Consider the following 27794-nt stretch of genomic DNA (forward strand, 5'->3'; position numbering starts at 1 on the left):
TCAGACTCCGACATTGAGGAGCATGACGTCAGACGCCCCACTGACCTTCCACATTCCCCCTGTTTGTCCCATGCCAGCCCCCATGAGGATCCCACACAGGGGCACACAGAGGAAGAGGAGTGGCCATCTACCCCATGCCCAGCTCTAAGTCCACAGGAGGGGAGCAGCCCCTCCATCACACCACCGGCAATGGGCATGGCCCAGCAGGGGCAACAGTCCCTTGAGGGCATCATTCAACGGCAGCAACAGCTGTCCACGCTACTCACCTAGGATGCTGCGTAATGTGTGGGGGCTAGGGCAGCCATCGAACAGGCTATGGAGACCCTAAGGGCTGAAATTGTGCGGAGCACTGACACCCTGAGGGATGCAATGCAGACCATGTCAAGGGACATTTGTGGCGAACTTGCCGGGGTGCACCGTGTGCTCACAGAGCTCTCCCACACCCTACAGGACATGCATGCACGGAAGCAGGCAGTGACATCCTCCGCTGGCAGTTCTGCCCAGAGCAGCCCCGTCCGACGTTTAGGAGGAAACCTGCGCTCCACAGGCAGGGGTGCCCCAGGGGCCGGGAGAGGGGGCTTGTAATAGCCTGTGCCCACTGTTACAGGCATCTGTAGACAGTCACAGGGGGTGTGTTGGGGTGTGCAGGGGAGAGGAGGGAGGGGGGAGGGGGTGTGTTGGGGTGTGCAGGGAGGAGGGGGGAGGGGGGAGGGGGTATGTTGGGGTGTGCAGGGGGGAGGGGGTGTGTTGGGGTGTGCAGGGGGGAGGGGTGAGGGGGGAGGGGGTGTGTTGGGGTGTGCAGGGGTAGGGGGGAGGGGGAGGGGGTGTGTTGGGGAGTGCAGGGGGAGGGGGCAGGGGGGAAGGGGTGTGTCACGACAATTTATGATTAAAATACACTTTTTCCTTTTTCCGAAATGAAATGTGTGGACATTTTCATTGCATTTGTGTGCTTTATTGGTGTACAGTCCACAGTGTGCATGTCCCAGAGACACACAGTGCCCCAAGTGCCGTCTCCATGTGATACACACCAGCCGTGTGTGCTAGAAGCATTGGTCAATGATATTTTGACGCATTTCACGCCCCTCCTGTGCATCGCCTCCTCCATGAGGTGCGGCCCCATCTGCACCCTCCTCATCCTCATCGTCAGGTGGTTGCAGTTCTGCGTCAGGTGGCAGAGGCACATTTCGTCTGACGCACATATTGTGTAGCATGACACATGCCATGACGATCTTTGCCACCTTCTCATGGCGGTACAGGAGTGCCCCCCCAGACCTGCTGAGGCATCGGAACCGTGCCTTCAATAGGCCGAATGTCTGCTCAATGACCACACGGGTACGTGTATGTGCACGGTTGAAGTCCTCCTCGTGCTGGTTCTTCGGGTTCCGGACTGGTGTAAGGAGCCACCTCTTCAGGGGATAGCCTGCATCACCTGTATGTAGGCGAGAATGTATGTGTCAGTCATGACGTCTGATCAAGAACATGATGTGCCACCATGGCTTGCATCCAACTGTTACTTTGGACCACTTCTAAATGCACTAATTGATTCACACAATGCAACCAGTATATGCTCATGGCTCTCATGGCCTGTTTTGCTTGCCATCACCCAATGTATGCAGAGGGGTGGAGTGCATTGTGAGTGCCCATCCACTGTGTCCGTTCATGCTGTTTGTTTTGTTGGCCTGGCACGTGTCCTGTGATGTCAATGCGCACATCATTGCAACGTTGCTGTGGGCCTCATCATGACCCCAGTGAGCAATGCTGATGTTGATAGGGACATTTTGGGGGCCCTGCTGTCTGTGTAATGGTGTGTTGATGTTTCTGTCCGTCATGTGCCTCCTTCGTGGGCAGTTATGGGGGACAGGCCTTTCGGTTGATGGTGTTTGGTGACGTGCATGTAGGTGCATTTCATTGTTGACAATGTGGTCTGAATTGGTAGAATGCACTTGCAGATGGTTGTGTCATGGTTGGGACATAACCTCATTCACATGGTAGGGCTGCATACATTGGGTATTGGCTTTTCTGGTGTTGGGTGGAGTTTGGGTTGCTTTAGGATATCATCTGTCTCCGTTTTCTCTGCTACTCACAGCCAGGTGGAGAATGCATCATTCCCCCTCTCCCCCCTTTCAGCCAGGTGGAGTATGCATGATCCCCCCCCCTTTCAGCCAGGTGGAGTATGCATCATTCTTCCCCCCCCTTTCAGCCAGGTGGAGTGTGCATCATTCCCCCCCCCTTTCAGCCAGGTGGAGTATGCATCATTCCCCCCCCCCTTCAGCCAGGTGGAGTATGCATTGGTACGTCGTTCACCTACCCACTTCACATTTCCATGGTCATGACATTAGACTCACCGAGTAGCCAGGATCTTGGGCCTGCATGTCGCTAAATGTAGCGTGGTATTGTGGAGTTCCTCAGGACCATTAAATCATGGGTTGATCCGGGGAATCGGGCACAACAATGTGTGATGATCTTGTTGGAGTCACAGACCATTTGCACGTTGATTGAGTGGAATTGTTTCCGGTTGCGGTACGGTACCTCCATGGCACGTGGAACCACCAATTCCACATGGGTGCAGTCGATGGCACCAATGCAACCAGGTATGCCGGCTAGTGCATGGAAACCCACTTTGGTGTTTGCAATCTCCTGGGCAGTCTGTGGCAATGAGATGTGGTCGTCTGTGTGCTTGAGGAGGGCATCGAGCACTTGGATAAGTGTACGTGAGAATAATGGTTGTGAAATGCCATGCAAGTGCCCCACTGTGTGCTGGTAGGTGCCTGTGGCCAGGAAGTGGAGTACAGACATTACCTTCAGTAGGGGTGGGATGGCGGTTGGACTTTCTATCATGCTGACAATGTCGTTGTGTGTCATGTCTACGATGGCGTTGATGGTGTCCCCGTCCAAACGGTACAGGGTGTGGATCTGCTCAGCAGTGAGGTTGTATGGACTGGCTCCGATGCGTGGGATTGGGGGCTGCCTGCGTGGTGGCACTGGCTGTGCTGGTGGGGCTTGCTGGCCCTGCCTTGCCCTCCTTCTCCTCCTGCGTCTCCTCTGTGCTGCCTGTTGTTGTTGTTGTTGTTGTTGTTGTAGTAGCACTTGCATTGCTATCAGGTCCTCCAGCCCCAACATTGCAAGTCGTATTGGTATCATTGTGGAGTGTGACTGGGTGTGGGAAGGGGTGGGGTGTGCTCTTTTTGTACTTCTGAGTCTGTATTGCCTCCACCTATGCTGTTTCTGTGCACCTGTGGGAGCTGGATTCACTTTACATGGCCATTTACGGTTGGTTCGCGATGGCGTACTTAGCGCCATGGCGGTAAGGTACTTAACGGGCTGGGTGATGGCGTTAGGTGCATGTCCGCTTGGGTCGGCATTCGCGTACCTTTCCGCCATGGCGCTAAGTACGGTGTGGGAGGTCGCGTGCGCGCGTCCTTGGCGCAGATAGCGGCAGCGTTGACTACGATGCCGCTAATGGCATCGTAGTTAACGGTCAAGGGTCATAATTGGACCTAGCGGAAAACGATGGCGGTAATCATTTACCGCCATCGTTTTTCGCTTAGCGCCAGGGTCGTAATGAGGCCCAGTAGTTATTGACTGCATTCGAAACATTCTGATTGGCTGAAAGAGGTCAATACCAGTTTCCATGTGCTAAAGTAACGTGTTGGAGTCCTCGGCTCAGACTAGTTGCCACATGCGCAGCGCTTTAAGGTGGATGTAAAACCTAGATGGGACTCTAAAGAGTTACAAATATAATATTCCGACCCAGGCAGTTGGAAATGAGCCTTTAACTGCAGGGCGCCCTCAATAATCTAAGGAAGTGGCCTCACGGACTCCTTGAATTTTCGCACCTGGCATTTTAAAGGAAGAAACATCTTTTTTAAATTGTGCATTAAATATAATACAATTAAACAGCAGTCAAAAAATGTACTAACAGAAAAATATTCAAATATTAAAAACGAAATCAAATCAAAATAGGTCAAAGCAGGTGCCAACCCCAAGTTATTTTGATGGAAATCCATCAATTGTGTGTATTAAAGTTATTCAGCAATTATAATTGTAACACTGCAATATCCATTGAAAAAAAATCAAAAAATATTTTCCCTTCAGAGTGTGATAAATCAAATAATCGAAATCCAACTATATTCAACAGAGGCTGTGAGCCTAAAGCGCGAAAGAGAGTGACATCTACTGGGCAGGAGCAGTATTGTCACGTATCTTCTTTTGAATGATTTTTAGTGTGCAGGGAAATCATTGAGGGAGCTCTAGCAGGGCTCATCTCCATAGCAATTTTAAGATGCCTGTGCAAGGATAACGTTGCTCATAGTTCCTACTGAATGTCAGACACGTATCATGAAAGAGCACGGAATGTTTAACTGTTACTCAGGGATACACTGGGACATGCAGTCGGAGACCACTGCAAATCAGCATAAGCAGAGGAAGTGACTTATTTTCCCCAATTCATTCAAAAATTCATGCGCTTTGAGTATTTGTCAATCCAATTTTGGCAGTGAGGCAAATACTTAGATATCGTTCTATTTTGTTTTTTACTTTGCAAGTAGCCCTGATTACTTGTTGGTTATCTTCCTTACACTGATCCCTAATCTTCCTCGTCCCAGTCCTTAATCCTTAAGGCCGGTCACTCCTTGAGAAACGTGCCGCTCCTTGTATCCTACCCTGCAGGAAGAGAATCCGTTTGCAGTCAATTACGTTGCATAAATATGTAATACAAGTAGAAATAAAATGTTCTACAGTGTGTGAGTTTTTTTTGCTTGGGTCTGGAAGCAATGGTGGAGCGCTCAAGGAGGGGAGCAACTTCCTGATTAAGGCCTGTGACAAGGAAAAGAACGGTCATTAGGGGTGGATGAAAATACCACTGGCGAAGCAAATTCCGCAAAATTCGCCTCCACTTTCCCTTCTCTGGCAGAGCAGATATCTTCCTTGATTCAGGACTTTTGGGCATATTTTGTTTTTGGCCGGTTTTCATTTGGGCCAAATTTTGGGGAAAATGTGGCCAATTGGGGTCGGCGAAACATGTTTTGGCTACCTATTTCCAGGGAGGATAGCTCATTGGTAACATGCTCGCTTTGGAAACAAGACCGCATCTAGTCATGCTCCGCCCTCTTTCTCCAGTGAGTGACTGCCTAGACCTACAACTCTCTGAAAGCAAGAACAGTCCTCTTTTCCTGCAGCACCCGGACCACAGACGTCCCAATTAATTATCGGTAATCTTCATTAGTGCTAGTCAAGCTCTTCATTGTCATTCGTTTTACCTTTGAGGAGGCCCCATCTCCCAGAAAAGAACTCTTTCCATATATATACATACATCTATGTATATGTTTGATTCCCTCCTCATCATGCGAGCACCCTTCATGTCGTTGATAGGCGTGCCAGGATATCGCCCTCTTTGGATGGCTGTGTTTGCTTGACGCATATCGACTCGGATGCAAATGTCTTCTAGGTTTCCTTTCTGAGGTACAGCAACAAGGAGGGATAGCCACAGTCAGGGTTGGCCCCGTGGCAGGTTCATTTATGTTCTCTTTGAGCAGTTCTTGCATTTCCTTTTCGACTTCGAGTCCTAGGTGGGTAGGAACTCCCTGATAGTGTTGAGCTGAAGGTGCAACTGAGGCATCTATTTGAAGAGTTACTGGGAGGGCCTTTCAGTTTTTCTAAGCCTTGAAATAAAAAGCAATGGGCCTCATTACGAGGTTGAGGTAGCCTTGCCTGTAAAACCGTCAAGGCTACCTCCAAACTTGCTTCCGGGTTCGGCACCCGTGAATGGGCAATTACCAGGCTATTCTGGACCAGCCGGACCCGGTAATTGCCCTTTCACTGGTGCCGGCCCAATACATCCCCATTCCTATTTGAGCCCCATAGGGCTCAATGGGAATGGGGAGGGTGGCAGCACCGGTACCGTTAATAACGGTACCGGTGCTACCATCATGTTCTGCTTGCGGGTGCCGGTACGGCCACCAGGTCAGACCTGGTGACTGCAGATCTCATACTATGGCGGTACAGTAGCAACAGTGCCGGTAGCAAAACCGTCGCCGTTGTTGCTTTACCGCCATACTTCTAATGAGGCCCAATGACTCTTGCCAACAGGGTGTGTCGTGGAAATAGCAAAGTTGATATTGGCCATACCTCAGATTCTTGCAGCTGTGCTTCGCTAGCAGATTGTTTCCAGAAATGTAACCCTGCAAAATATTTGGTTCTATGTCTTATTTTCCCTTTTGTAGGTCGCCTACCTAAAATACTGATTTTCTTGGCCGATTTTAGGCAGCCTGCAAATAGCGAAAAGACTACATTGCTTCCCCGACCCCCACAACCACCCTCGCTTACCCGATTTGTGTGAAATCAAGGGGTTTCACCCCACAACCCCCATCCGTCAGCTCCCGCCCCTCCCCACACTAGACTCCCCTAAAACAAAACACGCTGACATACAACACACACAGACACACACGCACACATGCACTTACCAATTCTCCTACAACACTGCTTCCGGGTCCTGGTCAGCCTGACGGCCCCTGCGCGCACTCACCGGGACGTGACAGTTTGATTTAGAAAGACTGCCCTGTGCGAGCACAGAGTGGTCTTTTTAAATCGGTCTTTGATGTAATCGATTTTTAAAAAACGATTATGTCACTTACAACCGAATATTTATGCCATTTTTTTACTAACTCGTCTTTATATGTTAGCGAGGTAGTACATTTTTAATCGTTCAGGACTGGACCTTCAGTGGCTCAGGGCAAAACTTTCAGTGCAGAAGATGAGAGAATACTTTTTGTCCATCTTGTTATATTCTGATATGTACATTATGCTAAGAAGCACACCTGTCGTGGCTATAACAAATTTAGCGCGATGGCTTCCGATTAGGGGTTTTGCTTCTTCATAGTCTTTCCTTCCTTTTTAATTCACAATGTAAACACATTCATCTGATGAGCATGCAGAGCCACGATTGGATGTTGTGTGAAATTCCCCAGTCACAGCTCTATAGAAGCTAATGGGGGATTAAACCCTCAACCAAAATGGCATAAAATGAAGCTCACAGGATTATGGCACAGAGTGAAAAGTGTCTGAACGTATGCAGTGAGCCTGGGAGGGGTATCTACAGATGAGCACTGAGGACAGCCACTCACCCATGAACCTTCAGTAGCCAGCGGGATAGGAGTGTGGCAGACACCATCCATGCTTGTGACTCACACAGCGGTCTACTGCAAGCAAAGGATTGGTGCAGGCACAGAGAGAACGAGCTTAGGCATTCGTGAGCGGTTCACCAGAAGTCTGTGCTGCTTCCTTCATCGCCAGAAGTAGTGGCATACACTACTATGCATTTAAGAAAGATGATGGACAATCGTGGTTAGTAAAGTAGCTATTCTTTATTCAAGAAATGGCCACTAGAGCTTATAAAAGTAAGTTGCAGAAGACGAGTATATGCATTCTCTTTACTTCTTGCAACCAGGTCCTTCCTTGCTTCATCTTGGAGCCACGTGCCAAGTCCTGTCTCTTAAGCTTTCCAGCCATTGTATTAATGCATGCAAAACCAGTCAATTATCAAAAATAAGGAAGTGCACCAGGTGCAAGAAAAAACAGCTTTATTCACTTTATTTAAAAACGAAGTGTCGGTCAGGAGTCAAGCAAGATACAAAAAACTCAACAACCCCACATAAGGGTGAAGATTACGAGCCACAAGATGTGCATAGTTACAGAAAGAAAAATACATGTGACATTTTCTAACATAATAATAGGCTACACTAATCGAAACCCCTGTAGATCCCTATTCATTGAAGTCTACCATTGGCTAATCCCTTATCTACAACGTCACCCAGGTCCAACCCCTCAAACATAGTCATCATTACAATAACATCAGTACTGCATGATTTGGATGGTTGTCGCACTACATACTGACAGTGATAAGAATACTTTTCTGCCATTGGATGGCACCTCTTATGGTGGCCTCGAATTTTGCAACCATCCTAGACAGTCCCCTGATTCCACAAACAAAAATATACTCCCATCTCATTTCCATGCCAGGACCCCATTTGTTCCAGACATCTTCCCCAACCTTGAATATTCTAGTTAGCAGCTGTTGTCTTGATACTCGCTGCAGACACAGGAGCATAATCTTTTAATTGGGTCACAGGATGAATAACTGTTTTTATGGTGCTCTGTCTGCCGGGGATATTTTCTTCAACTTTACTGAATTTAGTACACAGTGTAGTGTCATTAATTGGCTATAGGAGGCACTGCGCACTGTGTATACAACCTAGTTTAGTGTCTTTGGCAATATTTCGTCTTGGAGCACCATGCACCATGTGGTTGTGTGTTTATTTCATTATTGTTTGGACCAGAAATAATTTCTACACATCTGTTCTTGTGTCATGGGAACAATATCTCTTTGCCGCTCCATCAAGCACTATCTTGTATTTCCTTCCACTGTAACCTTGGGTGTCTCATACTTGCAGGCGAGAATGCGCTTTTCATAAAGTTGACAAAATCTCAGCACTGCAGCACGGCAGCTCTAAAATTGGGCCTTTGGCGGAAACTCTACTCATTGCTACATTTTGTGGTTCATCAGGAATACTGTTGCTTTGGATATGTATCTTTTAGTAATCTCAGTGTATTCAGCACCCTACATTGCTCAGTGATCTTCTCCCATTTTCTTCATTTGTATAAAGTTGTCAACAAATACTGAATTTTCTTCCCATTTTACATGCGCCCGATGTCCCTGGAATAACCCTCTTGTCTTAAATAGGGCAAGATGAACTAGGCAATGTGCTGTTTTGGGTTTTACTTCCTGTAGTACAAACGGTCTGGGGGCGTCTGTGGGATGGGAATGAGAAAGCACACATAACAGATCTCATTCAATCTCTCTTCCCACTAGCTGAATATAGCTATACCACACATGTTCACTCTGAGTAGAAAATCCATCATTGGCACCTCCCACAAATCTTTCAGGGTCAAACACTTCTCTCCTTGTCCTGGCCATTCTTCCTGTTTTGTGTTCAAATATTTTTAAATTATTAACCCCTTGTTGTGCCACTAACCATTTATATGTCATCCAAAAAAAGAAAGAAACAAAAAAGAACAAGAATACATGGTATGCAAGGCACCTTTTCCATGAATCCTTTGCATCTCCTTTGCTGTGTAATACAACGTTCTGAGTCCCTGTTAAGAAGCATATGCATAGAGTTTGAAAAAGTTATGTAATGTCTCTCGACACTTCGCTTTAGCTGCCCTTCTTGTCTTCGGAAGGGGGTTGTTGCTCTTGTCTCTCTGGACGTCAGAAAGATGGACCCATCACTTATGTCCCTAGAGTTTCATTGCAGTCGCTGTGGTGTACTCCATGAGAAATAGTCCCACAAATCTAGGAATATTCCACTTCCTCACAAAGTTCTGAACCAACCCCCTCTCCCCTGGGTAGAGCTGTGGTAGCATTGCTGATGCTTCTGGTGGTGTTTCCTCTTCTCCGGTAGCTGCCGTTGGCCGATGTTGTTGAGGAGTTATCTGGTGTGAAAAGAATCTTATAGAATTGGTTATAGCCCTAAGATACTCATGAAATTCATCACCCAAAACAGTTGCAGTATTTTTAGCATTTAAACATGCAAGTGCAGGTGTTAGTGCAGCTTGCATTCTTCTGCCAGTTACAACTTCATGCAGTCTGAGATGCATGTCAGAGCCCGGCTGTTTCACAGTGTGAAAGGTGCAATTGGCAAGCAGTGCAGCCAATTATTGTTCAGGGTAATGCATAGTTTCCCAAGGCACTCTTCAAGCATACTGTTGAGGCATTTCACAATACCGTTAGCTTGTGGGTGATAAACTGAACATACATTGTGTGTTATGCCCAATAGCGATGTTATCTCCTTGAACAAATCATTGACAAAATGCTGGCTGTTATCTGATCACAGTACCTCACAGATACCCCGGTGGGGAATACCTCTCGTACAAGGAATTTTGCTGCTGATTTTGCATCACAGTGGGTACAAGGACCTGCTTCAAGCGAATTGGAGTAGGAGCAGATCACAACAATCAAATAGCAATATGTCTTACACCTATTTACTGTATCAAATGGCGAAAGGGTTCTGATGGTTGAGGCTATGTGGCTTTCACTGTTTTTAGCGTGTGTCCTGCAATATATTGTTGACACACTGCACACTTTGTTCTAAATTCTGACATCCCTCCCCTTTAAATTTTTAAATTAGGAACAAACCACTCCTCTCTCAAATCTGCTGCTAAATAACCCTTTGATGTGTGTGTGGGATAATGCAGCTGTTTGAGGGCAACTGTCAGTAGCCCCAGTGGCATAATGGGGTTTCCTGTAATACTTTGTCTCCACACTAGGTAAACGGTTGACAAAACACACCCTCTCCTAGTCCTCTGTTCCTGTTCATGTTGCGGGGCGCGTCCCTGTAACTCTATTATTTGTATTAAAGGTAGGACATTGTAGCATTCAGTTATCTGCACTTGCTGTTGTTACATTTGTGGGTACCACTACCTTCTTCAGTATGTCAGGCACACACGATGCTACTTTTGCCATTGAAAATGCTACACAATTACTGTGTGCTATCATGTCTGTTCCATTAGTGTGGGTGGCATATTTTGCCACGGCTACTGATACAAGGCCCGACAATGGTTTAATTAATCTGGAAAATAATTGAATATGTTGCACTGGCATACCATCAGACTTTTTAAAACCTCCCTTTTTCCAGAATATACAGTGGAGGTGACGTACGCAGAACCAGAATAAATTGTTACAGGGGTATCTGCATACACTTTTAGTGCCAAAATCAGAGCTATTTATTCTTCTGCTTGCACAGAATAATGCATGGGAAATCTTACTTGAGATACTATTTTAAACTCCCCATCTTTCCATTTTACCACTGCTGCTCCTGTTTGCCTTAAACCAGAATTCTGATTTATCGTCAATGACCCGTCAATGAACAATATATCTCCCCCTCAAGCGCATCTTCCTCAACATGTGATAAATCATCATAGACATCAGTGTACGTTGAATAGTGATGTACAGAATCTTCCGTCTCCACAGGTTCTGCAAGAAATGTAGCCAGGTTGACAATGCTTTATCTCACAACTTTAATGAAGAAATTCAACAGAATTAGCTCATAGCCTGAGGTATGCTGTGTTGTGAGTGTGGATTTTGCGAAACTGTGAATAGTGCATGCTCTACATGAAGAGCCACTGAGCAACCCATAGTTATTGTTGATGATTTTTTGATTGCAAAGGTAGCTGCTGCCAAATCTTGCTCACATGGGAAATTTGCATTATTGGATCTGGAAAGACCACTGTAAAATGCCAGAGGCTTGTGCCCCATTGTCGTTACCTGAGTGAGGACAGCCGCCATCACGTAACCATTACAATGAGATAACACAAAAAAACATGTTTTTATTATCTGTCATTGCCAGCACTGGGGTGGTGCTGATCGCTTGTTTAAGTTCATTGAATGTTTGGGTCATCTCTACTGACCAGGCAATAATTCTACCCTCCTTTTGTGCTTCTTTGAATCCTTGTGAAAGGTGCCTGGTGTATGAGGTGTAATCTAATATCTAGGATCAGCAATAATTGCACAGCCCTAGAAACTGTTTAATCCCCTTTACTATAGTTGTTTGTGGTGTGTTGTTTTGTATTGCTTCTGATCTGTCTGGTGTCACTCCTCTTCCTTCTGACAATCTCATTTGGCCCAAATATGTCACTTCTTTTTGACAATATTGATGTTTCTCTTCGTCTACCTTGTACCTCTTCTCCACTAATAGCATCAGGAGCATCACTGCATCTTCTGAGGTGCTGAACACCAAGATGTCATCCGCATATTCACTTCACTCTTTGTCTGTATATTCCCTAGGTTCATTTGTAGCACTATGTTAAAGACACTGGGTGATTCACAGTACCCCTGAGGTAAACGGGTATGTTGGAGTCATTGTCCGCTGTAAGTAAACACGGTCAAATATTGTGAGTCTGGGTGCAATGGTATGGAAAAGAAAACATTTTTTAGATCTATTACTGTAAAAATCATTGCACTTGTGGGTATGTTGCATAAATTGTTGCTGAATTTGGAACTATGGGGAATTCTGGTTCTAATATATTATTTAGTGGACACAGATCTTGCCCGTGTTACATGGGGATTATGATGTTACTATAATGCCTTGCTGCAATAATGCTGCAATTTCTATCATATATTCCCTCATCTGCTTCTCCGGACATTGTTTCACCCAGGGTAATAAAGCTCCTTGTTTTAGTTGTATTCTTGCTGCCCCTACTCCTTTTAAAAGACCCACATCAGGGGGGTTACTGGTCCATAATTCTTTAGGAACTGTATCCAAATCTGCCTGAAAATGTGATGAAAACGTTTTTGCTAACAATACTTTCTGGGGTACTTCCCTATGCTCCACTATTAACTGGTACGTATACACACAACTCGAATATTGCCCCTCTGTACTCGTCATCATCTTTTAAAAGATGCTCATCAGTTAAATCAGTCAAAAGTAGTGTTGGCTCAATGTGCCATTTAATACCCTCATCATCTACTCCATGTAATATTACTGCCGCTTCCTTTATTATCACTGCTTCCAGATGCACTGTAATGATTATCCCATGTGCAATCTCTCTAGGAGTGCTGGTCTAAATACAAATTCAGCAGATAAGTGTAATACCTTGTCCTGTATTCTAGGCACTGAAGGCAAGCCCCTGAATGCTCACACCAGAGAGAAAACAACCTGCTAGGGAAGAAAGGCCCACATTGATATCGTAAGGATAAAAAGTTTTAATCTCACACACAGTTGAGAGCAACAGAAAAGAGCTCTGCTGCTAAGAACGTTCTGGTCAAAAAGGGTACAAGCAGAAGCTTAAGTGGAGACACATCGTCATCGTGACAGAAACATATACAGTAAAACCTGCGCGTCTGGTTGGTGTGTGCCTATACAAGATCCTCCTGCCCCATAAGGGATGCCAGGTCATTGGTTCCAGCCCAGTCCGTCCATCTTCCATCATGTGGGTGCTGCAGAGATCATCTACTTCTCACTGACAAAGCACAAAGAACAAATTAACTACACTCCTAACACAATGCTACTTTATAATTATACTGTGCAGCTGGCAGGTTTTAAGACTGGCATAAAGGAGATTCTGGGGCACTCTGACCTCCACACACACATTTTTCTCTCACTCCCTTCCGCTTCATCCAGCCCCAAGGTCTCCATCCGCATTTTGAACTATAATTTATCCCTCCCAGCACCTTGCAATACAAATCATTTGATTGTAGCTCAAAAACATACAGTGTCTGTCCTCTTTGAACATTTGAGGACTTGTTACTTTGGGGTTGGTGGTCAAAGGGCACCTGGTGCCATGGAATTCAGGGATCTTAGGGTTTAGTCAGTTATATGGGCTATAACTTGTGGTCACCTGGGGATGGGACAGGTCATGCTTTGGTCAGTGTGATATAACGTGCCGGTCTGTGATCGCGGCCTTGTAGGGCACATCCCTTGTGGATAGAAAAACATCTTTGCAACACTGTTAGAACAATGAAAGAGCTTTATGGCGGTTGGTGGTGTGGGTTGTCCTCATGGGAGCTCGGGCATAGTTGGAGATTTCCTATGTCTTGCAATTAGGGCCTATTGCATGAAATGCCACTGTGAGGAATTCGACCATCTGCAAGGGGAGAGTGCACTCACCTGGGCTTTTTCATTTTTTCAATAAAGAAAATTAATGATGGGAGGTTAGCCTCTGAGGACTGTGTAAGGCCATTCCACACACAGTCCATCTGCTTCCCACACAAAACGCAGAGTCACATATACTACGGGAAGAAACAGCCCACAGACACCATCTTCCCCTGTCATATTCAGCTGGAATGTGACAGCCTCGGGTACATCATAGCATCTCCAGAAGGGGGAAGGCACACCTTCCTCCAGCCAAGAGCAGCCTAATTTAAATATCAAAGGCTCCATGGATCTGAATTCCTTGTGTCCTCCTGCTGATGGCAGTGCATACTAACAAGATAATTGAGGCAAGCCTGCTGAGTGAGCTTGGTTGCCGAAGAGACAACCAAGGCAGGACTGACACCCCTTTGGTATGCACTGTGTAAACTTGAAGCTAGTTCCCACCTCTCTGTATGAAAGGCAGTAAATGGCTTTGGGTCCTGCAGTTACTGCAGGTGTCCCTGCAGAGAAGACCCCCTTCAGAGGGGAGAAGTATGTAGTTTGGGGGAGACAGGAAGTCTTCTCCCAGCACAAACTTCAAGGGAACCCTGCGCTTTAATCAAGAGTCACAGAGGGCTCAGTTAACCAGAGAGACACATTTATCTACAACAGGTAGGCAGATGGGTGGGACTTAGGTATATGTTGTCACCCCCTTGTCTGTCCTGTTACTGAGCACTCTGGTCCTGATCTCATGCATAACAGAAGATTGTTGGTGGGGACCAAGGATTGGTTCATTAAGGTGGGCATAGCCTGCACCAATCACTGGGGCCCATTTGACTTTAAAAGAGGGCCAAACCCCTCACTTAGCAGATCATCTGAAGACTTTGAAAGGAGTAAGAAGAAGGACTCATTTGGACCTGAGCTCAAGGGACAGTCTACCTTACATCTTCCACCAATGAACGAAGGCCAGGAGTTCCAAGAGGGAAGCGAGATTCCTCCCCTAAACATCTCACAGGGAACAGAGGGAGATACCGGACTCAGAGGACCCATCCAGCAGCTCCAGAACCGGTACCCAGCCAGCACACAGCGTGCCCTGCTAGGTTCTGTCAGTAAGCTTCCGAGGTGGGAAGTGGACAAAGGACAAGGCCATTGCCTAAAATCACTCTCCTGAGCTTCGGGCCGTCTGCCTTGAAAGGGCACGATCCCTGGGAAGAAGCTAGGAGGAGTGCCACACAAGCATCATCTACTATAGATCTTTTAAGGCCATTTAAGAGACAGTTGAGTCCTCAAACTGCATCCGGCTGCACTGCTGACTGTTGTCACGCCGCAGTCACCAGAGCCATCCAAGATGCCTCGACCAGCATTCCAGATCCACCAACCAGCACAGAGACAACGATTCTTGCCCCAAGCCACCGCGCCAGACAGTCTGCAGACGTCCATCCAGCCTCACTTACTGAACTGCCTGCTTTGTGGTACCTGCAGCTGTCTCCCGCCACTAACTCTGTCTCAGGGGCTGTGAAGCGCCCTGGAACCGCCTCGATGCTGTCGAGCACCAAGAACATCTTCAGCACCAGGTACATTGGGTTTCTGCCCCCCTGGTCCTTCTCTGAGGGCCCCTAGAGACAGTTACGACCCTTTGCCCCTTTGGTGCTGGAACCGAATAAGCTTGAACAGTAAGACTGATTACTTTACCAACTACCATCCTGTCAGTATCCAGAGTGCATCTTTTTCCTTCGTGAAACTGTCTGTCGTCTGTGTTCCTTTACAGGGTGGGTTGTAATTTGTAGTGGGCTAGAACTATCTTTTGTAGAATAATAAAGTAGATATTTTTATAGAACCTTGACTGGACAGTTGCTTTTATCATTGGGTAATAATTTCATTTTCGCTGTGTTGCAGCTAACCAATGATCCACTACCTTGCAGAGATAATTCTGCCGTTCAATTCACGTTACCAAAATTGGACAAGGAGGTCTTCTATTTCACTTGCATTCCAATCTGTTCAGATATCTTCTGGTGTACTAGCGGTGTGGGGTTGATTGATGGTTTAGAAACCGATATTCATCCCTGGACCACTGGTGCCCTGGAAGTTGATTCGTCACTGCTGCATTTGCCGCGCAGGCCTTAACTCCTTAACTCCAAACTATGGTTACTAACATATACACAGAATACCCTAACATCTATAGGAAATGGGTTGGGTCCTACCACTGTCCCCCTTGGCCCATCATAGTGTTTCAAATGCTGCTTGCCTTACTCTAAAGTGCTTAGGTGGGTGGGACGAGGACGCCCTTTCCCAACATTCCCCTTTTGTTACTTCTACAGTATCAAACTCCTTAATACCCCTGCACTCCCGCTCTCTCCTCTCTGTGTCCACGTATGGCTGTGTTCCCTTTATTGGTACCCACGCCCTGCATGCTGACCCCAAACTCTCTCCCCACGTACCTATTCCTCAGGTGAGCAAGTCATATAGATGCATCCCCCATCCTCTGCCATCTCCACACAAACCTCTGTATAATTCTCTATATCAGGGGGCAGAGTAATGATAGTATGGTATAGGTGGTCAACCTAATTTCCATACAGGATGGGGAGCACTTCATGCTTAGAGCCACAATGTGGGAGATCAGTCTGTACTTCACTATTTTTTGTTTCACCATAATTCTTGCGCTATTGGGTGCCACACTGGCACAACATCGAGGCCCAGTTGACAGGTGCAGAAAATAACAAGGATGAACACGATGATGGGCCTCAACATCTTCATGATCGCTCCGAGACACACCGGGGCCCAGGCAAATGCTATGGACGGCTGTAATGATGAGGGATAACAATGCATTCTCTGCATCCTTTGAAGGCATGAACGTGCAAAAGGCATTGCCAAAGTTTTTGCAAACCCTGCCTTCCATTGCTGTTAACATGTCCAGCACATAGCGGTTTTGCATTGTCATAAGTCTCAAAGCACGCATCTCAACCTTGATCACTTTGAACCTGTTCTCTGTATCGTTCGCGAGCTGTACCAGCTCCCAGCGCACGATCTGCAACCATTTGGCATTTGCTCCAGCCTGCACTCCCTGCACCAGTAGAGATGTAAAAAAGGATTATGCTGAACTGAAGAGCCTGTATTCTTCTGGTATTTTAGCAAGCAATGGGGAAGAGTCTTTGGATATGTAATTCAATCTTTTCGGCCTCTTTAGTTGTTGGAACTGTCCTTTTCCTGACATGATGCAGAACTCTTGTGTGGACAACAGGTTTTTCTCTTCTTCTTCGAATACGGAAAGGCTAATTGGCTCCTCAGCAGGCAGTGCTCCCCCTTCAGGTGTTCTTCTGGGATTACTAGTAGCTCTGAGTGCAGCATGTCTAGTGAACAACAGCCCCTCCATGATGGCGGGAGGGGCAAGTAAGCTTGTTGGCCACAGACCCAGTAGAAACCCACTACAGCTGTGGTTCCCTTCTTCATATCTGCAATCAGGAGAGTCTTATTGCAACGTTCGTTTGAGCCAACAAAGACTGTACCCTTGCTGCAGAAACACAGTCCATAAACCTCTTTCCAGTGCACTCGCACCGGCTTTTCCATTGTTGCAATCCAGGTCAGTTTTGTGACATGATCAGTTCATATTTGCACACAGAAAGTGTACACTCGTGCTACCATGTCCTTGTTATATGTTACCAGTCCTTCTGCCAGGCAAGGTAGTGTGGTGTCCTGCCATTTGCTATCCACATGTTTACGCCCTTTCACCATCAAATAGGGTGGCTCCACACACTTAATGTTCGTTGGATTATCGTTGCACTCCACAAGATCCAGGCCCACCATTTGCAGTTGCACACTGTGTGCCTTCAACATTCCTTTTATTCTGCATAGGGCAAGATGAACTAGGCATTGGGCCTCATTACAAGTATTGCGGTAGGGCAACAACAGCGCCGGTATTGTTACAGGCACTGTTGCTACCGTACCGCGATACTAGGAGTTCTGCTCGGGGGTTCCCTTGCAGCCACTTGCAGCCATTAGGTCTGACCTGGCAGCCGTACTGGCACCCGCAAGCAGAACATGATGGTAGCACCGCTACCACCCTCCCCATTCCCATTGAGTCCTATGGGCTCAAATGGGAATGGGGATGTACTGGGCCCGGCACCCGCAAAAGGGCAATTACGCGGGTGCCGGACCCAGATGCGAGTTTGGAGGTAGCCTTCATGGTAAAACCAGCAAGGCTACCTCCAACCTCGTAATGAGGCCCATTGTGCTTCTATAATTGGGACTGCTTGTGGTACTAACACATTAAACCCCTGTCTCATGTGAAATGAGTGAACACACATAACAGCTTCTATTCACAACGTTTCTTCCCACACCACTCATGTCAGTATACCAAGACTTGGTAAACTTGGGACGGCATATATCCTCAATGGCATCCAAACCCAGCTCTTGAGACGTATCATACTTTTTTCGTACTTGCCTTTTCATTATTCTACGCCCACTCCTAGGGGTGCCAGCTTTAACAATGCTATTAAAAATATAACCATGCTGTTTCGAATTATTAAACAATCCTTTACAAACTCTTTACAATCACCCTCATTGCCAATTGTGCATGCACGCTTGCTGTCAAGTTGTTCCTGCTGTAATCATTACTAATACTCATATGAACGCTATTGCTACACCTATATGTATTTCCATTAATGTTGTTAGCATTCATGTTGTTACTAATATATGTAAATCCACTAATATTATTATTTTTTTTAATGTTCTGTCCTGTTTAAATATACAGTCCCCCCAACCCTCTTATAGGAACTCTCCCTATAACTCTCCCCAAATAAAGACCCAACAGTGCCATCAATATCATACATAGACCTACACTAATGGTAATTCCACAATTGTAGGCATAGGCCAATATATTGTCATTTGTGCATCTACACTTCGAATCCCTACTTAACGAACAATTATTTACATTTGTGAGATTTATCCTCTTCTCTTCTGAAGTGGAAGCAAAAGACACAAAACAAAGAAAAGGAGAGACGTACAAGACTTACCTTTACAGAGCGAGAGAGAGAGATTTAGAGAGAAAGATATATATATATATATATATATATATATATATATATATATTCAGAGAGAGAAAGAGAGAGAGAGAGAGAAATAGAGAGAGTGAGAGAGAGAGAGAGAGAGAGAGAGAGAAAGAACTCCTGAAAAAAGAAGAATATGGAGCCAGCAGCTGAGCTTCGGCCCGTCAACAGAGTGTGACACTGCATACGCATCGTGCCTGGACAGGCGAGTGAGGTAGATAGAGGGTAAGTACTACTGCCCCTCCTTTGGGATAACTGAAGTGTCAATGTGCTGTCTTGAGGTGCCCTACATACGTCAGAGAGGATGACCCAATATCGCAAGCCCTTTACCTTCACAGCGAGGGGAGTTCAAAACACCACCTCGTAGGGCCCGTGGAACCGAGGGTGGTTTCACCTATGCATGAAATTACAAATGTACACAAAGTCACCAGGCAGCAGTGGTTGTGTGGTCATGCACTCAGGGTCTGTCGCCATCGTGGTTGCTATGTCTGTTGTGTCCTCTGTCTCAATTCTGGGATGTGCAATCTGTCAGGAGACACATTTAATTGCTGCATTAGTGTGGTCAAACAATCCTTAAACTCATCGCCTAACACCGCTGCGGCCCTATGTGCGCCTGAAGCTCTTCTTACAGGAGACATGGGTGTGTGCATACGCCGACCAGTGACCACCTTCGTAAGGTTACAAATGGTGCTCTTTGCTGTTGCTGGGTTGAGCACTTAGACTGAAGAGTACCAGGGGCAAACAGTTCACCCAGTTCTTCTTCAACGTGGTACACAGTTTGGACAATTTGCTTTTGAGGAGACTGTTGATCCTCTCCACAAAGCCGTTGGCCTGTGGGTGGTAAATTGAACACATCCAGTGCTTAATGCCAAGTAGTGCAGTGACGTACTGAAATAGTGCATTGAAAACATGTGTGCCATTGTCTGACCTTAAAACCTTGCACACACCCCATTGAGGGAAAACCTTGCATACCAAGAATATAGCAGCACATTTAGCAGCACATTTGACATCTGCATGTGTTCAAGGCCCTGATTCCTGGAGCTCTCTTGTCTCCATAATAGATCCATTGGCGATTGCTTGCACTCCCTTCATAGGCACAATTCCTTCTCCCTTTCTGGTGCCCTACCCTGTAACTCTATTATCTGGGGATAGGCAATGCTGTATTAGGTGTTGGATGTTCGCTGGCTGGTGGGGTGGTCACGATGTACTCAGCAGGCCTTTTATTTGGCAGATATGCTGCCATTTTGGCTGCCGTGTCAGCGGTGCATTCCCCTTCGATATCTCATCTGTCTCGTTAGAGTGGGCGGCGCATTTGATGACCGCCACAGCAGATGGCTGGGATAATGCTTCTATCAGTGTTTCCAGCAGTGCCTCATGCTGCACTGGGGATCCATCCACCCTCCAAAACCCCCTCCTCTTCCAGCAGATAGACTGGCATGCACAGTTGTTGTGACGTACGCTGAGTTTGAATATATTGTGACATGGCACCCGTGGGACGTTCTCAATGCTTCAATGAGCGCTATGAGTTCCGCTGCCTGTGCAGGATAATGCATGGGCAATCTTTTCATGACCAGCGTCTTGTACTCCCCTTCTTCAAGTCGTACCTATCCTGCCCCTGTATGTCTTTGTCCATCCTCCTGGTCAATTGTAGCCCTTTTCTGTGTCAATACTACGGTCATGAGCTGGCCATCTGAATGTGAGAACAAGTACAATTCCTGTGTGTAGTCTGGTGTGGCCAGTACAGGTGCTGAACTAATGACTTCTTTTAGATTGTCAAAATGTTTGATCATATCTGCAGTCCACTGTAACTTATGATCCTTTGTTTTTTGTGCTTCCTTAAGAGCTTGCAGAAGTAGTCTTGTGTATGCCGCATACTCTAAGATCCATGCCCTACGGTAGTTGCAGAGTCCCAAAAATGTCTGAATTTCTTTAACTGAGGCAGGTCTGGGGGTGGCGCTTACTGATGCTGCCCTATCTTGTAGTATCCTTTTACAATGTGTTGATTAATAACTGTCCCAGATAGAGCACCTCCTGTTGGCAGTATTGCAATTTAGCGTTGTGTACCTTGTACCCCTTGTAGGCCATCAATTGTAGGAGTGTAATGGAATCCCTTTGGCAGTGCTGCTAACTGTCTCAGGAGGATAGCTCCGGGACAACACTCTTGCCTTGGAAGCAAGACAACACAGGTTCAGTCCCCGGGTCTGCACTTAGAAACCTCTGTGTATTAAGTGCATTATAAATAACCAATTACATTTACAAATACTGTCACTACACACTAACAAATCGTCCTCGTACTGGATAATCGTGCTGGGCACCTGAATATTCCCTAAATCAGCGTGCAGTATTCTGTTAAAGATGCTCGGCTCTCAGAGTACCCCAGAGGTAACCTTATATGTTCGAAATGCTTCTGGCCCTGTGTAAATACTATGAGGTACCTCGAATCAGGATGGAGTGGAATCAAGAAGAACGCATTTTTCAAGTCCACTACAGTGAAGTATGTGGCTTCTTTGGGGATACTGCATAAAATTATCGCAGGATTCAGAACGACTGGAAATTCTTTCTGTACCACGTCATTTAGGGGGCGCAAGTCCTGAATCATTCTTCAATTGCCCTCTGTTGATTTTTTGACAGGGTATATCGCATGTTACACTGAGACATCAATGGCACAATGATTCCCTGGTCAAGTAGGGCCTGTATTGTCTTTCTAATACCCTCTGCCCCTCCCTTGATGATAGATATTGTTTTATCGTGGGCAGCACCGCACCTGGCTTCAGTGTTATATGCACAGGGGTCACATCTTTCAGTAATCCCACATCTCTAATATTATCTGCCCATTTTTGTCATTCATCTCAAACAGCTTGTTACTTTCTTTAATTGTACTGTTTGATCTATACAGAGCACTGTGCGCTACTCACACCCATCCTTGTCAATTCCTAACGGGACAACCCTCTTGTCAGAGACCAATAATCCCTGTAAATCCAGCGACAATATTGTTCCTGCCACCACCTCAGGTGATACAACTAGACGAAAGATGAAATATGTGGACACTCGCCAACACTGTTTAGCAATCTGAGTCACCGCCTCCACGAGCACAGTAATACCATAAGTGAACATGTCCGGGACCACGGGAGTCCACAAACCTCCACCTCCCTTGTCATTGTGTGTATCATCAGCATTGCCTTTATTGCGCACATCCCAGGTGTGGGACAAACTATACCACGATCTATGAATTATATTGTCATGTTTAACTTGCTGAGCAGGTCCCAGGCCAGCAAACTGACAGGGGAACTTTCAGAATAAAGTAGGGGAGCCCACACCGCCTTCCATCCCACCTTCACGTCCAACTCCTCAGTGTATGGAACCATGGAAATAGTCCCAGAGAATCCCAGTGTGTCAAAATATTTGCCTAATAATGTGAAATTCCCTTCCATAATTCATAATTCCATTGCACCTGATTCCACCAAAAATATGAACTGTCTGTCTCCTATCCTTGCCCCCACCCAGGGTTCCTCTTCAGGGTGGATGATCATTAACAAGAATGGACATGTGAGTTCTCTCCATGGGCTGTCCTAATCAGGATATGTGTTTGTTCCGAGGAACGAGAAGGGGTTACCCCCATCACTGTTGCTCCTCCAAAGGAGGTGGTAGTCCCGCTCGGTACCCTATTGACTGGGGCAACACCACCCTACTGTTGCTATGGCAGGTGCCGCACTTGTGTGTTCGATGCTTGGGGCTGCTGGTTATAAGTTTGGTGTTGCCCCTATAAATACCCTTGATTCTGATACCCTTGACCCTGTTTCAGATACCCTGGCCCTGTGTGTCAAAATATTTGCCTAATAACGGGAAATTCCCTTCCATGATTCACGATTTTGTTGCACCTGATTCCACCATAAATATGAACTGTTTATCTCCTATCCTCGCCCCCACCCAGGGTTCCTCTTCAGGGTGGATGGTCATTGACAAGACCGGACATGCAGGTTCTCTCTGTGGGCTGTCCTAATCAGGATATGTGTTCATTCCAGGGAATGAGCAGGGGCTACCCCCATCACTGTTGCTCCTCCAAAGGAGGTTGTAGTCCCGCTTGGTGCCCTACTGACTGGGGCAACACCACCCTGCTGTTACTATGGCGGGTGCCGCACTTGTTTGTCTGATGCTTGGGGCTGCTGGTTTTAGGTTTGGTGTTGACCCTGTAAATACCCATGATTATGATACCCTTGACCCTGTTGCAGATACCTTGGCCCTTGAGCACCTCGGGGCCCTTGGCCTTGCTGCTGTGACCCATACTTATACCCCATTGCAGACCTGCTCCTGCATTCCCTTGCAAAATGCCACCACCTCAAAGAATTCCAACATTCTGATGGTTCGAACCCACCCCCTCAAGGTCCAAAACCTCCCCCTCTTGCTCTTCAGAATCCCCCTCTTCCTCACTGTGGTCTTCCTTGCTGCAACTGTGGGCCAGGGCACTGTTGCCCCCAGCCCAATGTCCTTGTCCTCCTTCAGCCCAGAGCGCAGAAATAGTGTCGCTCATGATCTACTGGGTGCTCTCTGGCCCCTCCAACTGTACTGGCATGGACACAGGTGCCTGGACAGCAACTTCTTCCAATTTCTTCTCTACCAGTTTTGCTTCCTCCGTTTGGCATCTTGCTCCTTGATTCTTTTGCAATGGTGCACTATTAAACTCTGTATCTCCAGCCACCCAGTGGTCGAAGTGGGCAGGAGCTGTTGCGAGCGGTGCTGCTTTACTTTTTTAAATTAGGTTTTACTGTTCCTATACTTTTATTTTGAAAAGCAACCACTCCGGAATGGTTTCGTATTAAAATAAAAGTGTACGTAGAAGTTCAAACTTGTACTTCAGTGCAGTGCACTGAACGTTCCCTCAAACAGCAGGCACATTTGTTTGGGGGTTTGGACTGCGCATGGGAGGGGCGTGGTGATGGGGTTTGTGGGGAGCTGGGGAAGGCCAGAAGGGAACATAGTTCCAGTACTTCTTTTCGTACACTTCGAACACTGCAGCCACCCCTTTGCTTCGATACCCACAATCTTATCTAACACCTTCTGCACTTCCTTTCGCTAGCCCCTTTTTACAATGAAATAGAAAAATGGTATTGAACGATACCACAGTCCTCCCTTTTCCGCTCTCCACATCTCTTGTAATTTAAGAATAGATTTAACTGGGTCCTCATCATCGCCCACGGTACACTGCATCAGAGACTGTAAATCATGGGTATCTGTAAAAGCCCTTCGTAGCGCATCCCACACCTGTGCTCTAATTACGTTGAAGAATGCTCTGTCCTCTGCATCATCCCCCAGTGCTATTCAGGGATACCCAGCTTTTACCCACATATACCCGGCATGGTCGCCAATTATAGAAACCATCAAGCTCTATTTTCTTTTACTTTATTTTATTTGTGTTTGGTAGAGAAACAGAAAAGCATATGAATATTACAGTGTAATAGTAGTACAGGCAAGAGGGAGTATAATACGTCTCGGGAAACCAGAGTAAATTATGCCAGTGTTAAGAGTACAGTCAGTAGGCACAAAGGCACATCAGCCAAAATGTCATTGTACATGTAAATCAGTCTACTCCCACCCCACCAGCCCTCCACCCTATTGACATGGAGGTGCGCCATCATCAGGAGCTGACCAATCCTTCTGCAGGTTGCCAAGGTAGGAACGTAATGTGCACCATATGTCTTTGGGCCTGGACGTACCAGGCATGGTAGATATGTATAGTTGCTCACACTCATTTGCCCAAATCATGTTGGAAAGCCATTCCCGTTGCGTAGGTGGGCTGGCCTTCTTTTAGTTTTGCAGTATGCAAAGTTTGGCTATTACGCACCCCATGTTTAGCAATGCTCGGATATGCTTTTCCTGGATGGTTTCCCACAGTTCCAACAGGGGAGTATGTCAGCGGGCGCTGTGCTCTCTGCAAGTGTGTCAAGTACCTGCTTCCAAAATTTCTGGAGCTTGGCACAGCTCCACATCATATGTAAGTGGCCAGCCTCATCTTTTTTACATTGGGGGCACCCGCCCGTTTGGTCTGGGTATATTCTCCGGAGTTTGTCAGGGGTGCAGTACAATCGATTTAGAAATGTATACTGAATAGGATTGAACCTGGAGTTAAGGGACACATTTTTATTCAGTGAGCAAATTCTACACCATTGCATCTGTAATTTCAACATTCAACTCATCTGTCCATTTAATGCTAGCAGGGGGCACCTGTTCACCAGCCTTGTCCATGATCATCCTGTACAGCGTTGCTAAAATGCTGCAGCATCCCTCTGAATTGCATATATATGACAAGAACACATTTTCTACCAGTTCCTCTGAGTGAGTATCCCATCGTTGGCGTGTGCCCCTCTCCAGCCGCAGTACGCGTGAGACTTGTGAGTTCACCGCCACTCTGGCCATTGAGTTTGTGTATAGGAGATTGATAAATTTGATCATACTTTTACCTAGGCTGCATTTCGCTAGGATAATGAACATGTATTCCCAGGAGAGCATGTTGAAGGCCTTTTGCGCGTCCAGGGCCACAGCTATGGCAGCAGTATCCGGTTTGATACCTGCCATGATATTGAACAGGCAGCAAGTGTTCAGAGCTGTGGATCTGCCTGGTATAAATCCTGCCTGATTGTTGTGCACTTAGTGTGACATAAAGGGAAGGATTCTGGTTGCGATGATTTTGGCAAAGATTTTCATGTCCAAGTTAATTAGTGACAGAGGTCTGTATCACACTCGTTTGAAGCTTGCCAGGCTTTAGAAGAATTATTATGGTTGCTTCCCGCAGTGTGTCGGGCAGGAACAAACACCTCAGTGCCTCTTCCCACACTTTCAGTAAGTGGGGAGCTACTATTGGACCGTAAGCCATATAGAACTCAGCCGTCAGGCCATCCGGTCCCAGGGCCTTGCCCCTTGGGAGTTTGGTTATTACCTAAACAATTTCCTCTACCGTGAACGGGACATTATTTTCTTACCTGGCTCTCTTGGATAGTCTGGATAGTGGCATCCCTTCCAGTATTGATTCAGTGACTCGCGTCCCCTGATTCGGGTCTGACTTATACAATGTTGCATAGAATCACTCAAATACTTGTAGGATCTCTTGGTCCGAGTGTTTACTTACTCCTTGTTCAGTCAGGATTTCCTCCACATATGGGGGGTCCCTCTCTGCCCGCACCAGTCTAGATAGCATCCTGCCAGGCTGTTCACCCTCCCCATAGCGCTGGGCCGCTGTCGGTCTTGTAAAATATCTAACCTCCATATGTGCAAGGGCATAAACTGTTGTAGTACTGAGTGTATGTCGGCCATGATTGTAGGGTCTGGGTTGGTTGTGTAGGTGTTTTCAAGTGCTTTGAGTCTGAGCTCACAGTTGGTCAAGTCCCACCTGATTGTTTTTAGGATCCCAAATTCAATAGCTATTGCCATCCCCCTAATGTAGGCCTTAAATGCTTGCCATAGCATACCGTATGATGTTTCCCCGAGTGTGTTCTGATGGAAGTAAGTGCGTATGTATTCCTCAATGTCTGCTTCAAACACCACGTATTGGAGGGCTTGCGACTTAAACTGCCAATGTGAGGCAATGTTCGGCCCCCTTCCCATTGAGATTAACCATCAGCTCTTGATGTCCCCCATGGCCAGGGGCACCCCTGCTGTTTGCTTTTCAAACTTATACATCCACTTACTCACCCCTGCTGTGAGCTGTGGAAGAGCCTTAATGAAGTTGTTTTTATCCATCTGAGGCCAGGGCACCTACTGTCTCCCTGCCCCCTTATGTAGGAGGGGCATCTGCACCTTCACCCCACTTCCCACATCCTTCTTCATAACTCTGTTTCTCTTTACCAACACCATCCAGCCAGCCCTATTCCTCAACCTGCCCCCCATGAGCCTTCTACTTGGGGGTGCCTCTTCACCCCCTCCTTCTTCTTCAACCTGTCCCTCATCAAATGTGCCATTGTCGGACTACCGCTTATCCTTTCCCAACACCGTATTCTCCTGTCCGAGGACTGTCAACTCACCCTTGTGCCCCTCCTTCTCCACACATACACTTCTTATTCCTTCATTATCCATCTTGAGCCGCAACTCCCCCGATCTCCATTCTCCCAAACCTTTTCCCGACACCCCTACATCCCTTACTCCTCTTGAGAATGCCTGTATCCAGTTCAGCTCTGCTAGAAACTCTGCCAACCTATTTTTGAACTCCCTTGACCTGACACCCGTGGATGCCAATACTTCAGGCGGGTGTGCATATAGGGGTGGGGAAGCGGTAGCCTGTGGTGTTACTGGTGCTGAAGGGGTCCCTACCACAGTGGGTAAATAGGTTGGATTTATGTACCCATCTGTGGGACACGCTGTCAAGGGATATAATCCCCTGCGTTCGCTGACGCCCCACCCTCTCCTTCAACCCTGTGGCACTTTGCATCTTTCTGTATCTGTGCCCCCACTCCATCCCCTTGGTCCTCTGTGTCCTCAAAAATTCGCCAGAGGTCTATAATGTATGTTCTCTTCTGTAGCTGGTTCCCCTTATACTTAGCTACAAAAAATGTGGACATGTGTTCCAAGACGGTCATATTGTGGGAGCCCTGCTCTGGACACGGGAAGGGCACCCCCCACCTCCCGTCTCTGTGATCCACTGCTTACAGTATTTCTCCACCCTGTCATGATACAGTGGCAGGGCCTTGTACATATACTCTATTGGTGTCCCCCCATGCTGGTGCTGTCTATATCTTACTGACCCCACAAAACCCTGCTGACGTGCCACACACGCTGCCGCTGCTGGATTGTTTGTTTGTTTGTTTGTTTGTTTATTTATTTATAATGCGCGCCAGACCCGGGGGGTATCAGGGCGCAATAGTTAAAGCAAATGCACGGCTTAGGTTACAATGTTACAGATAATAAGCATAAGTACATGTTATACACAGGAAAAAATACAGATGTACAAATACAAGTATATATACAAATATACAACAGTCATGTGAAAAGGTACTAGGGAGAAGGTATAGACACAAAGCATAACAGACAGGCCTATAAGTCAGGTAATTTGAGCAAGTTAATGTAGTTGCATCTGAAGATCAGGTAAGGTAGGTCTTCTCTGAGCTGGGGTTGGAGAGAGTTCCAGAGTTAAGCAGCTTTC

This window comes from Ambystoma mexicanum, chromosome 6p (assembly GCF_040938575.1).
Source record: "Ambystoma mexicanum isolate Mex_15411 chromosome 6p, UKY_AmexF1_1, whole genome shotgun sequence".
NCBI classification, from domain to species: Eukaryota; Metazoa; Chordata; class Amphibia; order Caudata; family Ambystomatidae; genus Ambystoma; species Ambystoma mexicanum.